General features: G+C 39.5%; 1 pseudogene; it reads right to left on the bottom strand.

The window, feature by feature from the left end:
- Positions 1-6240: 6240 nt before the first annotated feature.
- LOC149261516 (pentatricopeptide repeat-containing protein At2g13600 pseudogene) lies at positions 6241-14290 on the bottom strand (annotated as a pseudogene).
- Between the last annotated feature and the right edge of the window lie 1433 nt (positions 14291-15723).

Below are 15723 nucleotides of genomic sequence, written 5' to 3'. Positions count from 1 at the left end.
ATGGTTCCCAGTGCTTCCAAAGGAAAGTTCAACCCAAGCCTTCCTCAAGATCTATGGCAGTGTCTTTATCCTTGCAATTCCCTGCATCATACTGCCATAAACACACAATTGTCAATGCATAAATAAATATAACAATACACCAGTTACCTTGCCCTGTTGTACCTAGCCCGTTATCCTGCAACTGAAACCCTGCACATATCATCTCTCAATGGATTCCAATTCCTTTGACGAATCCATCCATAATTGGAAACCAGATGTTATGCATGTATCTGATCAATCATCTTCCATGTAGCTTCCTCGACCCCAAAGTGCTTCCACGCACTTTAACTTGCTCTATTACTCGATCTTGGAGCATGATCTCCTTTTGCTACAAGATGCATTGAGACTTTGCATGAAAATCTCCCTCTAGTTCCATTTCCACCTCAATGATGGATGTATAGTGACCTGTCTACCTGTTATCCACTATTGCATAGATCTGGGGAATGCTCTGACATACATCCTCAACTATCCTAGCCTCCTGCGCATTGTAGATCTAAGGCATATCATGCATCCCGTTGCACCACTCTGATACAAAGGGAAATCCTTCCTGTGATGATCTCCATCACAAGTTCAACACCGCAATGGTTCTTGACCATTGCCTTTGCTTTGCTGCTCCATAAGTTGAGACCCATGTCCTCTCTTAGTTGCATTGAATTTCTTATGAGTTCCCACGTTTCCTTGTCACTTATATTCTGAGATCGTAGAATTATTTGGCCTTTCTATCATGATATTTCTCAAATGGGTACTTCTTCCTTAAGGGTCTTTCACACTCATCTCATGCAACCATGCTTCTGCATCTTCTGACTTAGTCAACTCACCATCAAAATTTGAAGGCTTGGGTTTCTTGAACTCATCCTATAAGGATGCTAGCAATAATGGCGATGACGTCTCTTAGAACTGGAGCTAGAATAAAATCCATGAGTGTTAGCTCTTCTGTCAGGTGTATCCAAGGATCTCCCACCTCTAACTGTATCATCTCTATCCATCTTGTACCCCTTTTGAGACTTGTTTTCCTCTACACCATTTGTATTTTCTTCTTGTCCACAACTAATCCCTAGTTGTCCTTGCTTTTGCAAATTTGAAAGACTTTGAAGAATCACTACATTGACTTCTGCTTGCTCTTACTGATCCTTTGCAAGTCTTTCTTGTGCCTCAATCAACCTGTTATTATCTATCTTGCAACTTCTGATCTCTACCTTCAAACTTCTCAATGTGTCTGTCAAACCAGGAGAATGTCCCTCTCTCTGTTGCTTAACTGAGCTCTCCCATCCTACCAAGGTCTCTTTCGGCTTGTATGAAGAGTCGTATGAACTATACTCAACTATTATGCTCTTCATCCTTATTCTTTTATATTCTTGCAACATGCCATGTTAAATAAACCAAATAGATGCATAAACAAAATCATACCTCAGTTTATTTAAGGAGAGGTTATTTCATTTGCAAAATCAATCCAGATTAGCACGGTATAGATACATAATGGCATCAACATATTAGCATCATGCATGATAACACAAAACTGTAATAATGACTATATGCATAATAACCATAACCATCATAATGCATGCATAGTAGACACATACAATTAACATGGATGCATAACAAAATGCATTTAGCCCATACAATCCAAGTGTTTAAACCTTAAAGTTCTGATACCACCTTGTAACGCATCTTCCCACATTTACCCACTTTTATAAACTCTTCAGGGTAAACATGAGTTGAGTGTAACTATGAGATGACCCAACCTCCAAGTTCTATTTATGGAAGTGGGGGCTACAAACTAGAACACATATTGACATCCCTCAGAGACTACAGACCACTAAAGAGCCTGACAGCCACCCCAGGTGGTCAATCCCTAAGTTGGAACTCATTTTCACTAGGTCTACACCCTAACTGCACCCTTGACACACTATGCATACGATTATGAGGCTCCAACTACACCCATAAGTCTATCTGCCTGTAGTTATGACTCAATTTCCTTTGTTCTGTGCATGCAATCACAAGATCTATGCCATTTTTTTAGGCTAGCCTCCAGACCACTACACAAAACTACCTGTGACTTTCTAGGATCATAACAATGATGATAACAACACTAAACAATCAAAGCTTGAACAAGATTTTGACCAATACATGCCTAACGCAAGATAGACATTTCGTCAAACATATAGTAAATATATAAGCTACAGGTCATGAATGCATATATGATCATAAACTTCTGAACTTCATCTGGAAATCACCAAAAAAGCTCAATGTCCTCTCAAGCTAGCTGCAACAACACTTGTTAGCCCATGCACTCATCAATCAACCAGTAATTTATCAAATCATGAATAAGAGTCATAGTTAGAGCACATCATAAAACCATGCAAATAACCAACATATAACTAGAATAGAAATAATGACAAATCAACCATAAGATCACCATAATAATTAGTACGCGTGCTCATAGACCACAATAAAAAAATAACTCATATTAACATATGAAAATGTTAACCAAGTCAGGGACTTCCACGTACCACCCAACCATAGATTGGGCTAAACCAAATCTCTCTTTCAGGCAATCACCCCCGCACCATAATTCAAGTATGACTGTGGGATCATAAAGGTTAAACTAAAATAGAACCAACCAAGGCTTCCAGAGGCCAGACCACCTCAACCCTCAAGCACAGTGATCTCACCTATATGGTCCAGAAATCACTAACATCAACTAGATTGGTCTTTACCCAAGTTGTCTAAGGCTCCAGGAACTAGTAACTCAACCCACAGCTTCCAAGGAACCCGAGTTGTTTCAAAGCTCCAGAGAATTTGTCCCAACCCACAGGCTCCAAGGACTAGTAACTCAACCCACAACCTCCAAAAAACCCAAGTTGTTTCAGGGTTTCAATGAATTTGTTCCAACCCACAAACATAGTAAACCTGAGAACCAGTCAAAAAACCAAATGGGAAAACCCACTACATCATGGTTATCCAAGAAATGACAAAGCAAGATTGAAACCACTATCAATACAGACAAATCTCCATGTCAATGACAACACAGAACCAAAGAACCACATGCATATACTATGCATCCAAAAACTAGCAAAGAGATCACACATGATCACACATGCAACCTGTTACCTGCGAAGTAAGTTTGTTGTAGTTGTTGATCCAACTGTCTCCTTGCACTCCTTTGTTTTCTTTTGCTTGCCCTTTAATTGCTAGAGTGCTCCAAGAATACTCAAAGTATGCAAGAGTATGAGAGAATGAGAGTGTGGAGGGAGAGAACCAAAACTGAACTAACAAAAGCTAGCAACTAATTCTCTGATGTCTTTTTATCATTGATGTCTCATTTTTTTTTCATTTTTTCTCTAATTTCCCTTGCATGCAAATTTATGTCTCTTCACCCCCATTTTCTCATATTTTTCTTTATTTTCATAATTAAATGTCATTTATTGTCTCTTTGCCTTTACCAATTTCCATAGCCGTTATTAAACCACAAGTGATGCCCACTATAATGTTTGCCCACCATTTAGCTTGGAATACGTGTCTTATGACCTTGGTCTTATTTATTTACATGGAAAATCAACCAGGGGTTGTTACAATAGCACTAAAATTAATGTTTGCTTAGGTTCCCTAACTAGGGTTGTGTAATCTCATAGAGAATCATATGATTTGTGTCCAAGAAAGGCTGGAAGTACTTGTTGTTGGAGGTCGTATTATCCTAGTACATTTGTGCAAAGATTGAACTAGTTTGGAGGCCAAACTAATGAGTTGATATACAGTGGTATGGTTTCCTTAACTGGGGTTGAAACCTCTGAAACAAGGTATGCGCAAAGACATGTTTTATATGCAAAAGTTGATAGCCTCAAAGGTATTATATTGCACCTTTATGTTGATGACTTATATGGCACTTTAGAGCTTGTAATAAATTGTGTTGAAAGAGACATAGTACAGTAAACACTTGGGCAAAGATGTCACTGTATGGGGAGTCTTATATTTGATCTTAGAAGGAGCACATGGGCATCTATCCTCACTAATGGATAACAAAGTTTATATGACCTAGATGTTTGGTATCTTGGTGATATAGAATAGTATGACAATAAGTCATTCCTCATGACAATGTTGTATGACAACTTTCTTAATAGTAATGTATGGTAGAATCTTCATGACAATATGGCATGACCCTATGGTAGCATCCGCAGCACAGAGATATGTGAAAGTGACATGATGACTATGAATTATGGCATTGTGCTTATGACATTAATGGTGATAGTAACTCTATAACAACGATATGTAAAATTGTTTCTATGACGGACATGATAATGCCTCTATGACTGTGATGTATGACAGTGATGTCTATCACAATGATATATACCGTCTCCTCTATGACAGATGTGACAATGTATATGACAATGATATTTATGACTATGTTGACACTGCTACTTGAGGTTGAGATCTATGCTATCTATAGTGATTTGGAGGCAGCCGCTTCAGAATTCTTGAGAATGTCTCTTTGATTGATTAATGAAGATCATCTATGATCTCAGGTTGGCCTTGTGAAGCCTAATGTGTTTGATGATGTAAGACTTATGTCTCATGATATTTGTACTTTGTATCTCAGCTAAACATTTGATTAATATATAATAGAAAAAGAAGAATAGATTATGGGGTTTTCCTTGGTCTTCGACCAAAATCTTGGTGTCTCTATTGCGTATGTTTTTCTTTTGTTGTTCCTTATTGTTCTACTGCATTGTTGATGTTATTGTTCTCTCTACATAATTGTTAATGATGATATGATGTTATGGGGTGAATGTAATGTGAAAATGTGGAAAAAGTTTAAAAATGCAATTATCTACAACGGAGAACAATCTAGCCCTAAAATTTAACAGTGAAACAATCTTGAGGATGTGTGTAGGTTGGAAAATGCATTGTATGGACTAAAGAAAGCACCAATGGCATGGTAATCCAGATTAGACAAACATCTATAGAAGCAAGGCTTCAAAATAAGGACAAATGATAATAATTTCTATATCAAATATGAAAATGAAAATCTTTTAGTCATTGTTGTTTATGTTGATGACATAATCTTTGGTAGTAATGCAAATTTACTAAGCCAAAAGTTTGCAATTGAAATGCAAGCTGAATTTGAGATGTCTATGCTTAGGGAACTCTCATTTTTCTTTGGTTTACAAATTACACAATCAACCAAAAGCGTGTTCATTTTCGAAGGCAAGTATCTCAAATAAATGTTGAATACGTTTGTAATGGAAGAGTGTTCACTTATTAGCGCTCCTATGGTCACTGTATGTAAGTTAAGCAAAGATGCTGAGTCACAAGAGGTAAATCAAAATATGTTCATATCAATGATTGGCAGCGTGTTATACCTAACAGCTTCAAGGCCAGACATAATGGAAACTGTTGGTTTGGTAGAAAAATACCAATCAACCCAAGCAGAGCCATTTGTTAGCTGCAAAGAAAATTTTCAAGTATCTGAAAGGCACAATGGATTATGGATTGTGGTATCCAAACAATGAGAACTTCTCATTGACTACATATACAGATGATGATTGGACCAGCAATGTAGATGATAGGAAGAGCACAAGTGGCAGTGCTTTCTTCCTAGAAAATTTTTTGGTGGCTTGGCTGAACAAAAAGAAAACTTTTATCTCACTTTTGTTGGGGTCACCTCTACTGATCTTTGTTCATTTTGTATTGGAACCTGTGCCTTTTATGACTCATAATTCCTAAAATCATCACCCACAAAATGCTATAACTAACATCATTAAAGGATGGCATGAACTTTTGGAAATACTGAGGGGGTGAATCAGTATTTCCTTCATTTTACACAATTGGTTAGATTCTTTTAAATTTTCAGAGCATCAAATCAAAACATGAAATATCATCACATCACAAAAATAGTACACAGAATATTTCTGTCAACAAAGCTTCATTATGTATGGCTACATACACGTTTACTAGCTGAAATGGAAGGAAGTACAAACCTCCTTAAGGGTTTTACCAGCAAGAGCTGGAAGGAAGCTAGTGCTCCCTAAGGCCTGAGAGTTTACAGATATAATCTGAAGGGGTCTTCAGTCCCCTTGTACAACTCAACTTCTCTACTCCACACTTCAACTTTTGCTACCTCTATCCACTACCACCCTTGCTGCTACACTCATTGCTACCACTGTCCATTACCAATCCTGCTGCCATTGCTGCTACTGTCCACTGTCATTCCTGCTGCCACTGCTGCTACACTTCACCACTTGTCCACTGCAACTCTTGTTGCCCCTTCTATTGCACTTCGCCACTTGTCCACTGCCACTCCTGGTGCCTCTGCTGTTGCACTTCACCGCTTGTCCACTGCCACTAATGTTTCCTCTGCTGTTGTACTTTACTCAATCACTCTACCCCTCAATACTTTGTTGCACATTGACTTAGTCACTCTACCCCACAACATTCTGTTACCCCATACACTGATCAAGACCGATCTTGGGCTCCCTTACAAGAGATAATGTCCCAGTTTACAAGGCTAAACAAAATCAGACTTCTCCAGACTTCTTCTAAGTGATACTGAAACCCTATTGCTAAACAAATCAGATATGGAGTGATATAACCAGTAAATTGAGCAAGATTCCTGTACCTTAGATTTGTTGTTTCAATGATACCTCTGATGTGCCTTTTCTGCCTTCTTCTTTGTTGTCTTGATCTGTAAATTAGGTCTTAACATTAATGCCTTCAAGATGTCATTCCTATATCAGATGAATAGATCCTCTGCAGCCTTGAAGCAAGTTAAAGACTCGGAATACTTCAATGCTAGCTGCTCCAGTTCAGACATCAAGGATTGAGACCAGATCAGTCAACTTCAAACTCAGCCACAGTAAGTCAAGCTCAACTTCTACAAACTTCTTCAACACAACTCAGTGCTGATGAAGAGAATCATTAATATGTCTGCAAAGTGATGCTTCTATCCCTTAACTGATGGTCACTGTCAATTAATGGTCTATAATGTGATGCCTTTGTCCCTGCCCTTTAATTCTTGTTAATTCACTACATCTGCAATTTTGTCCACCAACAGTAATCACAAGACAACATATGAATGACTATTACCAGCAATTAGTTTCTTAATTCTTGGATAACAATCAATCATGAAATGAATTAAGGCCACAACCACCTTAACACTGTTGTAAGGGACAAGTGAACTCCAAAATTATAGCTCAAAATTTGAATCCATGCACAACTGCCACTATAGGTCTGGAAGCTTCGAATTACAACAATCAATCCCCTAAGCTGTCAATGCCATGAAATAAGGATCAACTTTACTTCTGGAATCATCTTATACTCAGATCTGTAACATTTTATGTACCCTTACACCTGTAAACGTCTTAGGTATGCAACAGGTGCAAGACCAAAGATTAGGCTACAACAGTCTCAAGACTTTGCACAGCGAAATATCAAGCCTCCAATGTCTCAGGGATTACCAGCGAATACCCAAGGACTCTAGTTGTCCACAAGATAGTTGTCCACAATTTGCATTGTATCCCAAAATATGTAAACTTCAGAAACCCTTACAGTTCATCATGCATCAAAGAATCATTTGGTCACAGCAAACAACAAACTGTCTTAGAAAATAAGAAGGCAAGGACTCAAGTATCAAAATTAATGTTTAGTTAGGGCACACTGCTCAAGAGAACACCAAAGAGGCAAGTGATTTCGGATCAATGTTATAGGCCTTTGAAACCTTGACAATCAGGTCTTTTGCTCTTGGAACTATATACGAACAAGGGTTGATATCTTTAGTTTGAATGTGATGCCATGTCAAGATTTTTGAACTTGGTCTGCAATACTTATTAGGGCACTGAACCTGTTGCTCTTACCCACTGAGATATGCCGTAGATTTAAGCCACAGGTACCAACACCAAAATTTATGTTAAAAGGAGTTGTACCAGAAATAGATCCGCCTTATATGTATGCTTCTTCAAGAACGAAAAATTCTCTCTGCATTACACACTCAAGCAGACTTCAAATTGCCTCAATTCTGCCTCAGAGAATTAGATTCGAATTTTGGCATGGAAACCCTTTTGCAATAAACTTTGAACAATCCAAAAAATAGTTCATAGAGATCAAGCCCGAATCTGCCTCAAGCAATTACATAGATCTGCCACTGCTGGATGAAGATGGGCCTCAGGAAACCCTAGGGCCAAATTTAGTCTTAGAAATAGTGCAGATCAGGCCAATGAACAGGCTGAAAATTACATATGAAAACTTAGAAATAATTGCCTTACAAACCAGAACTTCTAGCTCGGGAATTAGGGCTCCCACAGAGTAGACGTGATTGCTTAATGACTGTTGAAGATATACTTGAATTTGTTCAGGGCTGAGACATGATGAGGATGCTTCAGAATCCAAACCCTATCCTGCAGAAGAACCCAGAGAAACCCTACCAAGACAACCATAGCCCAACAAAGGCCTTATGCCAAACAATTCAAAGGCTACAATCTTACTTGCTCCTTTGCTGGTCCTACAGAAGCCATAGAGATTTATACAACAGAAAAAGCCTTATCCCAAGATACTAAGGAACCAAAACCCAGAAATCGGTCAGATCTCCAATCTCCATAGGGCTGCAGATGATTTCAAGGGAATCAACGAGTTATTTGCATGTCTTGATGAAGATCATATGAGTCTTTATATAGTTTTTGATGAAGGTCTAGGAGGGTCAGCCAACTTAAGGTTTTGGAGGGAAGAACCTTTTAAAAGTTTAAATTTCAAATAAATCAAAAACTCCCAACAAATTTTGGACCAATAAAATTTGAATAAATTGACCTCCAAGTTTTGAACCACGATAATTTAATAGCCTTTTCTTTTACCCTCCATGGTCAAATGGACTTTTAATCTCTTTAGAAAATTATTTGATTTAACCCTTAAGCCATGGCCAGGCCAATTATAAACTGCCACAACATCACTCTTTTAGGGCTTCTGACCGCAAGGTGGGGGCTTTTAGCTTTGACTAGCCATATCTCCCTAACCATGAAGAATCTCATGATGTGCCTTACACTGTCGGAATCAGCATGACAAAGATAAGCCAATGATGATGGCCTCCAAAGCAAATTCATTGGTCTACTTCAAAATCTTCAACAAGTGTGGGGTATGATCATCTTCCAGGAGATCCAAACCCTAGAGCTAGGGTTTCATCAATGCATCATTTCATCCATGCATACCAGCATACTGGGGACATCAATGACGATATCCTGCACCCACTTTGACATCAATAACAACATACTCAACATGAACACCCTCTAGTGCTGCCCAGAAAATGCATAAAACAAGCCTCAGAAGAATGCCCTTACACCGGCCCTAATAGATGTGACTATTGTAGTTGCCCTTTGAAAAGTGTGCCAATCTGCTGAAGAATATGTTGCGACAAAATCTGTTGCTGCGGAATCTGCTCCTGCAGAAAAAAAAGAACAGTGACAGAGGCATTGGGTAAAACTAGCACAACAGTGTACTCAATATGCCATGCTGATAGCAAATGTTGCTGATAACAGATTTGAAAACAGCAGTAAGAACGGATCAAAAACAGCAGATCATCTTTTCTCATGGCAGCATTCAGCAGGTAAGAATCTTTGTTCAGGAGTGTGCCCATAACGCTTTTATGAAAATACTCTTTTCTGTGCAGGTACAAGCTGCAAAGTGTCACTAAAATTTGATCTGAGATTGTCTTTTGTTAATGTGCAGGTTTAGGCGTTAAAAATCTTGAGTTGAACATTCAGATTTTGCTGAAATTTGGTGTTAACAGTGTCAAGTCATTTAGTATCGTGGCATTTATTTTTGTGTAAACTAGTTGTATAGGTATCTTATGTCTAAATTCAGTCTTTCGGAGAAACAGTGAGTGATCAGTAATAATGGTAGAAACTCTGCCTCTTGCAGAATAGTGATAGTAGAAATTTCGATATCTATGCCCAGAACAATTATTTGGATCTTAAGCGTTGTAAATTTTTATTTCAATTTTAATACAAAGAACTTTCAGCGAAAATTGAGAATAGGGGAGACAACATGATTAAATGAGAGAGAAGTTAGTCTTATCCATGGTTGCCTTTGTCAGCCCTGGCCCTGCCCAGACGATCTCGTCTCTTCCATGGTTAGCTCAGTGAAACTGCCTTGGTTGGTCAAACCCATCTTGTCCAAGTTTTGCCAGGCTGTGCTATCCATCTAATTAACTCATTGCTTCGTCTATCTACACCTTGGGTTCGCCAACATCACGTTAGCCATCCCTAGATGCGCTGCACCCTAGGTGGGCACTGCCTAGACCGGATGGTGTTGGGCTCGAAAACCTTGCATGCATAATATTTCAAAGGTGCTTTTCATAACTAACTGTCAAATCGAAAGTCCTCATAAATTCAGCAAAAGTCTATGCAAATTAAATACAGATCCATCTGATTAATTATTAATCTCAAAGAAGAAAAATTGTGCATTAATTCTCAAGAAGGTGCAACGGTCAGAGCTCCAATCGGTAATGAACGTAATGTATAGAGAGTTAACTAAGAGCGTCCAAATATCTCATGTGACCCACAAGGCCAAAGAATAAAATTATAAATCCTCCAGAAAATGTATTGCAAATTGACTCTTACCTGCAGGCAACATTTGAATCTCCAAGCAATGATGATGAGTTTTTAGTTAATGAACAAATAAGTAATTGCATTAGGTCAGTATATGCAAATCATAACTAGCCTAGTGGGATAGCTTGAGTGGTTGAGACTCTGAGTTTCATGCAAGAGGTCTCAGAGTTGATTACCCAGGCTGGCTGCCTCTATTGCTTGCCTCACTCGACGTCCCTGCAGTCCAGGTGCTGTAATCAGCACCAACAGGTTTCGACTGGGTACCATGAAATGCAGGGAAGTGCCTGAGGATTTCCCCATAAGGTATTCCTTAGAAAAATATGTGTAAAGCATATCGCTCTTCTCCAGTCTAACTGAATGGTCTAACTTAATGCCCATAATTTTTGGGCTAGTTAGAATGTTGTAATTCTAAAATTAATTATTAGAACTGTACATGGAGATTGGAAGTAACCTCATCAAGATAAATGAGCGGCAATAATCTCTTGACTCTTCAGAGTTTTTTGTTTACATTGTCCTACATACTGCAATCATGCCCGATATTTGTGCCTGATCATTCAAGACAATGGAAAAAGAATATGGTCAACCCATCTTGCAAGTCTCTCCCACTAAACACATCCCATTAAGTCCCTCAATGGTTCATCTTATTCGACGCAAAAAAATAGAAAATCCCTAACATGTATGTCAACTACCACGTTTATCTCTCTGTATGTCATACAAACACAACATGCTCCAACTGCAGATCTATAAAGTCAGTCTAGCATATAAGGTGTTCTGCATATTGTTTCTTCCAATCAAATTTGTAAATTCACTCTCCAAATCCTACTTCAGAGGCTGAAATAGCACCTTGTCCCTTGCACCTGATATAACATTGAGAATATACGTAATGCTTACCTAATACAAGCCAATGTTTATAGCTTGTTTTGCCTATCATCACCTCCCCACAGGAATGCCTTCCATCCTTGAAATGATTGCAATGGTTGGCATCTCTCACAACAGTTTCTGATGCAAGAATCTTGGAAATGAACTCTTTTGACAGGCACTACACACTTCAATGTCCTTCATAACTCATGCAGCTCATATTTACAGGTTACTTCAAATTTCATCAAGGATTAACCCTGTGAGAACTCATTCTGTCCTTCAAGCGATGGCCATGGGGATGGTTGGCATCTCTTACTACAGGTTTTTCCGCTATAATCTTGGAAATAAACTTGGTTGTACAGTGCCAACTGCCACAAACTTGTAGGTTTTTCATAACTAGGATAGTCATTCCAGGGTACAGGTCTAACTGTCCATACCTTATGCCAGCATCTTGGTATGGCATCAAAGAATTTGATCTTTCAACTACTTGTCCACATAGTTAAATAATCTTTTATTTGAACGATACTCTGCAACGGTAATCTTTTATTGGAAAGATACCCTGCAATCTTTATTTCCCTGGATAACCTCTCCAAAAGGATGTAAATTTTCTGATTCTGAGTATGGCCTGTTTCCTACAAGGAAAGCATGTACCTGCCTATTGATCTCAATCCAACTGCATCCAGGTGTCTTTTGCACCCCTCTGTCTCTCATCATTTTCCTCACCCTATCAATGTCATCCCACCTCCCAGCTGCCGAGTAAATGTTTGAAAGAAGTACATAGGGTGCATCAATTTTTGGATCCAACTCAAAAAGGTATTTTGCCGCACGTTCTCCTAGCTCTATATTATTATGAAGTCGACAGGCACCAAGCAAACACTCCCAGACAGTAGCATCGGGTTTTATTGGAATTTTGCTGATAAAGTCTTCTGCTTCATCTAGCCGCCCGGCACGACCAAGAAGATCAACCATGCAGGTATAGTGCTTCATTGTAGGTCTGATACGATAATATTCACTCATGCATTTGAAATGATAATAGCCCTCATCCACCAGACCTGCATGGCAGCATGCAGACAGAACACAAACAAATGTAACATGGTTTGGGTTAATGCCGGACTGTTTCATTTGCTGAAAGAGTACGAGGGCCTCGTTACCACATCCGTTCAGGGCATACCCTGCAATCATTGCAGTCCACGAAACAACATCACGTTGAAGCATTCCATCAAATAACTGTCGCGCCTTTTCTATGATCCCACATTTTGCATACATGTTTATAAGGGCATTTGTCACAACTACATCAGACTGAAATCCACTCACAGTTAGTTCTTCGTCGATCTCCATACCTTTTTCTAGGTCTGCCAAATTAGCACATGCAGGAATGACACTGGCAAAAGTTTTTGAGTTGGGCTTCACGCCTGCCAGCTTCATTTTCTGGAAAAGCTTCAAGGCTGCCTCGCTATACCCATGCTGTGCATAACCTGCAATCATGGATGTCCAGGACACCACGTCTCTTTGACGCATTCTGTCAAACACGTCACGTGCCTTCTCTATGCTTCCACATTTAGCATACATGTCTACGAGGGCATTAGCGACAAATGCATCACACTGAATTCCGCTTCTAATTATTCCTCCATGGATCTCCATACCCTGGGCCAGAGCCGTCAAGTCGGCACAAGCCGGGAGAACACTGGCAAAAGTAAATTCACTAGGGCGCATACCTGTTCGCTGCATCTGGTAAAACAACTCCAGTGCCTCCTCGTATGGCCCTTCTCTGGCATAAGCTGCAATCATGGCATTCCATGAGACCACGTCTCGTTGAGGCATTTTCTCAAACACACCTCGTGCATCCTTTAAACTTCCGCGCTTTGCATACATGTCCATCAGGGCACTCCCCACAAAAACATCAAACTGGAATCCATTGCTTATTATTTCTTCATGAACATCCTTAAGTTCGTCTAGGGTTGAACACGCTGGGATTACACTGGCAAATATGAACTCATCGGGTTGAATACCCGCTCGTTGAATTTGGCGAAACAACGCCAATGCCTCCTCTGTGGGGCCTTGCCTGGCATAAGCTGCGATCATGAGAGACCACGAGAAAGCGTCCCGCACAGGCATTTGATCGAAAACTCTGCGAGCGTCCACCAGTCTTTGGCACTTGGCATACATGTTCATGAGCGTGTGCAGTAAATACCTGTCTGGCACAAACCCCGTCTGAATGATGCGTGCATGGATCAATATAGCTTCGGCAAAGGCCTTTTTCTTGATGCAGACCTGCAAGAGCAAAACGTAAGCAGAAGAGTTGAATGGGCTGTGGACAAGATGTAAAGTATCGATTGCCTCTCTCAGTCGGCCCTCCTCACACAAAGATCTGAGATTTGTTGGGGAAATGTTGCTGACAATCGAATGCGTTCTATTCTGGAGGACAAGAATTGGGTTCACAAAGCATAGAGTCGTCAGCATTGCCTTCTTCTTCTGATGGGATAATGGTAGCAAGATTGCCATAGCTAGTGTTGCTCTGCTGTGTAATATTTTCCATTCTGAACAACCCTGTGGCATAGGCGGAGATATGAAGTGAGTTGAACCAGTTGTTCCTGTTGCTAGCGGAGGAATGCTCAAGTTTTCTCGGATGTGAATAGAAACGTATCGAAGAGGAAGCACAAAATTTAGCTATGGCCCGGACAAAGTTTGGCGTCTCCAAACATTTCCCTAGCACTTGATATCGAAACGGAGAGAGCATTTTCATATGTTAGTACAGAAAGGTTAGGATTACGTCAATGTTGCAGCAAAAGGATCATTCCACAAATTAGATTTCATTACCAAATATAAATTCGACAAGAACTTGATGGAAAGAGTTAACATGTTACGGATTCTGCATGGTAGATAGGACTTTTTGGCCTTATTGGTAAAGCTTTAATGTGAATGATTAAAAAAATCCGGAAATTATTGTAAAAAAATTTATTTTAAGTTAATTTAAATTAGTTTAGATCCATCTTAATCTCGGTTTATTAAGTTTAGAAGGATCAAATCTTTCTACCTAGAGATATTTGATCCATCTGCACTCGATCCCGGTTAGGATGGATTTACGCTGGTTATATAATACTATATAATATCTATATTTGTATTTATGTGTCTTTCTTATTCCCTCTATATGTGTATCTATGTGTCTCTTTCTTATTCCCTCTCTCTATCTCACCCCCCAAACGCACCCACTCTCTCCCTATCTATCTATCTCTCTCCCTTTCTCTTCCTCTCTACCTCTCTCTCTCACTCTCTCTCCATGGCTCCCTTGTCACTCCCCCCCTCTCTCTCTACCTTTCTTCCTCTATTTCTTTCTTCTTCCTTCCCTCTCTCTCTTGAGTCCTCACTATGGAAAGAGCTAACCAGCCATATATTGGGTATTTAATGCCGAAATATATGCGCGCAAGTTAGCCCGATAACACGGGAGCGGGCAAATATTATTTAATGCCGAAATTAAACGCTCCCGTGTTATCGCGTTAACTTGCGCGCATATATTTCGGCATTAAATACCCAATATATGGCTGGTTAGCTCTTTCCCCTCACTATTCCTTTCTCTCCCACCTCCCTCATCCCACTATGCCTCCGCCCCCCCCCGCCCCCCCCCAACCTCTCTCTCTCTCTCTCTCTCTCTCTCTTTCCCCTCCATCTATGTGCCTCCCTCTCTCTCTCTCCACCTTTATCTCCATATGTCTTTGTTCTTTCCTCCCTCTCACTGCCCCTCCAACTCCGTCTCTCTCTCTCCCCCCTCTCTTCTTCTCTCTCTCCCCTCCTCTCTCTCTCTCCCGCCTCCCTCTCTGTGTCTCACCCATCATACTCTCTCTCTCTCTCTCCTCCGCCCTCCAGCTTTGTCACTATCTGCCTCCCTCCCCCTCTCTTCCATTCATTTTGCTTGTTGTCATCGCTTGGATCCTTAATTAAGATGGATCTATGTTCGTTTTTACTAATACTATTTGTATTATATAAATTTCACATCTTTAATATAAAAGTATTCTCATTTTTAATTTAATTTTTATGGGAATATTTTTAGTAGTGGTGAGGATAGAGGGTTTAGATATATCTCAAAACTAATTATAACCATTTTCCAATTAGATTCAATTAAAAAATGTTTGAATTTAGGCTTATGTGATCCACATCATGAAAAGTAAGAAATTTTTGGTTAAAACAATGTTATAAAATTAAATTAAAATAAAATATTTTTTATTTCCATAAAACAATGTTATAA

The sequence above is a fragment of the Pinus tabuliformis genome, chromosome 6 (assembly GCF_031772625.1).
Source record: "Pinus tabuliformis cultivar Carrire ecotype Pingquan chromosome 6, CPIR1, whole genome shotgun sequence".
Classification (NCBI taxonomy): Eukaryota; Viridiplantae; Streptophyta; class Pinopsida; order Pinales; family Pinaceae; genus Pinus; species Pinus tabuliformis.
Note: the sequence above shows the minus strand (reverse complement) of the source record. Positions and strands in the feature narration are given on the sequence as shown.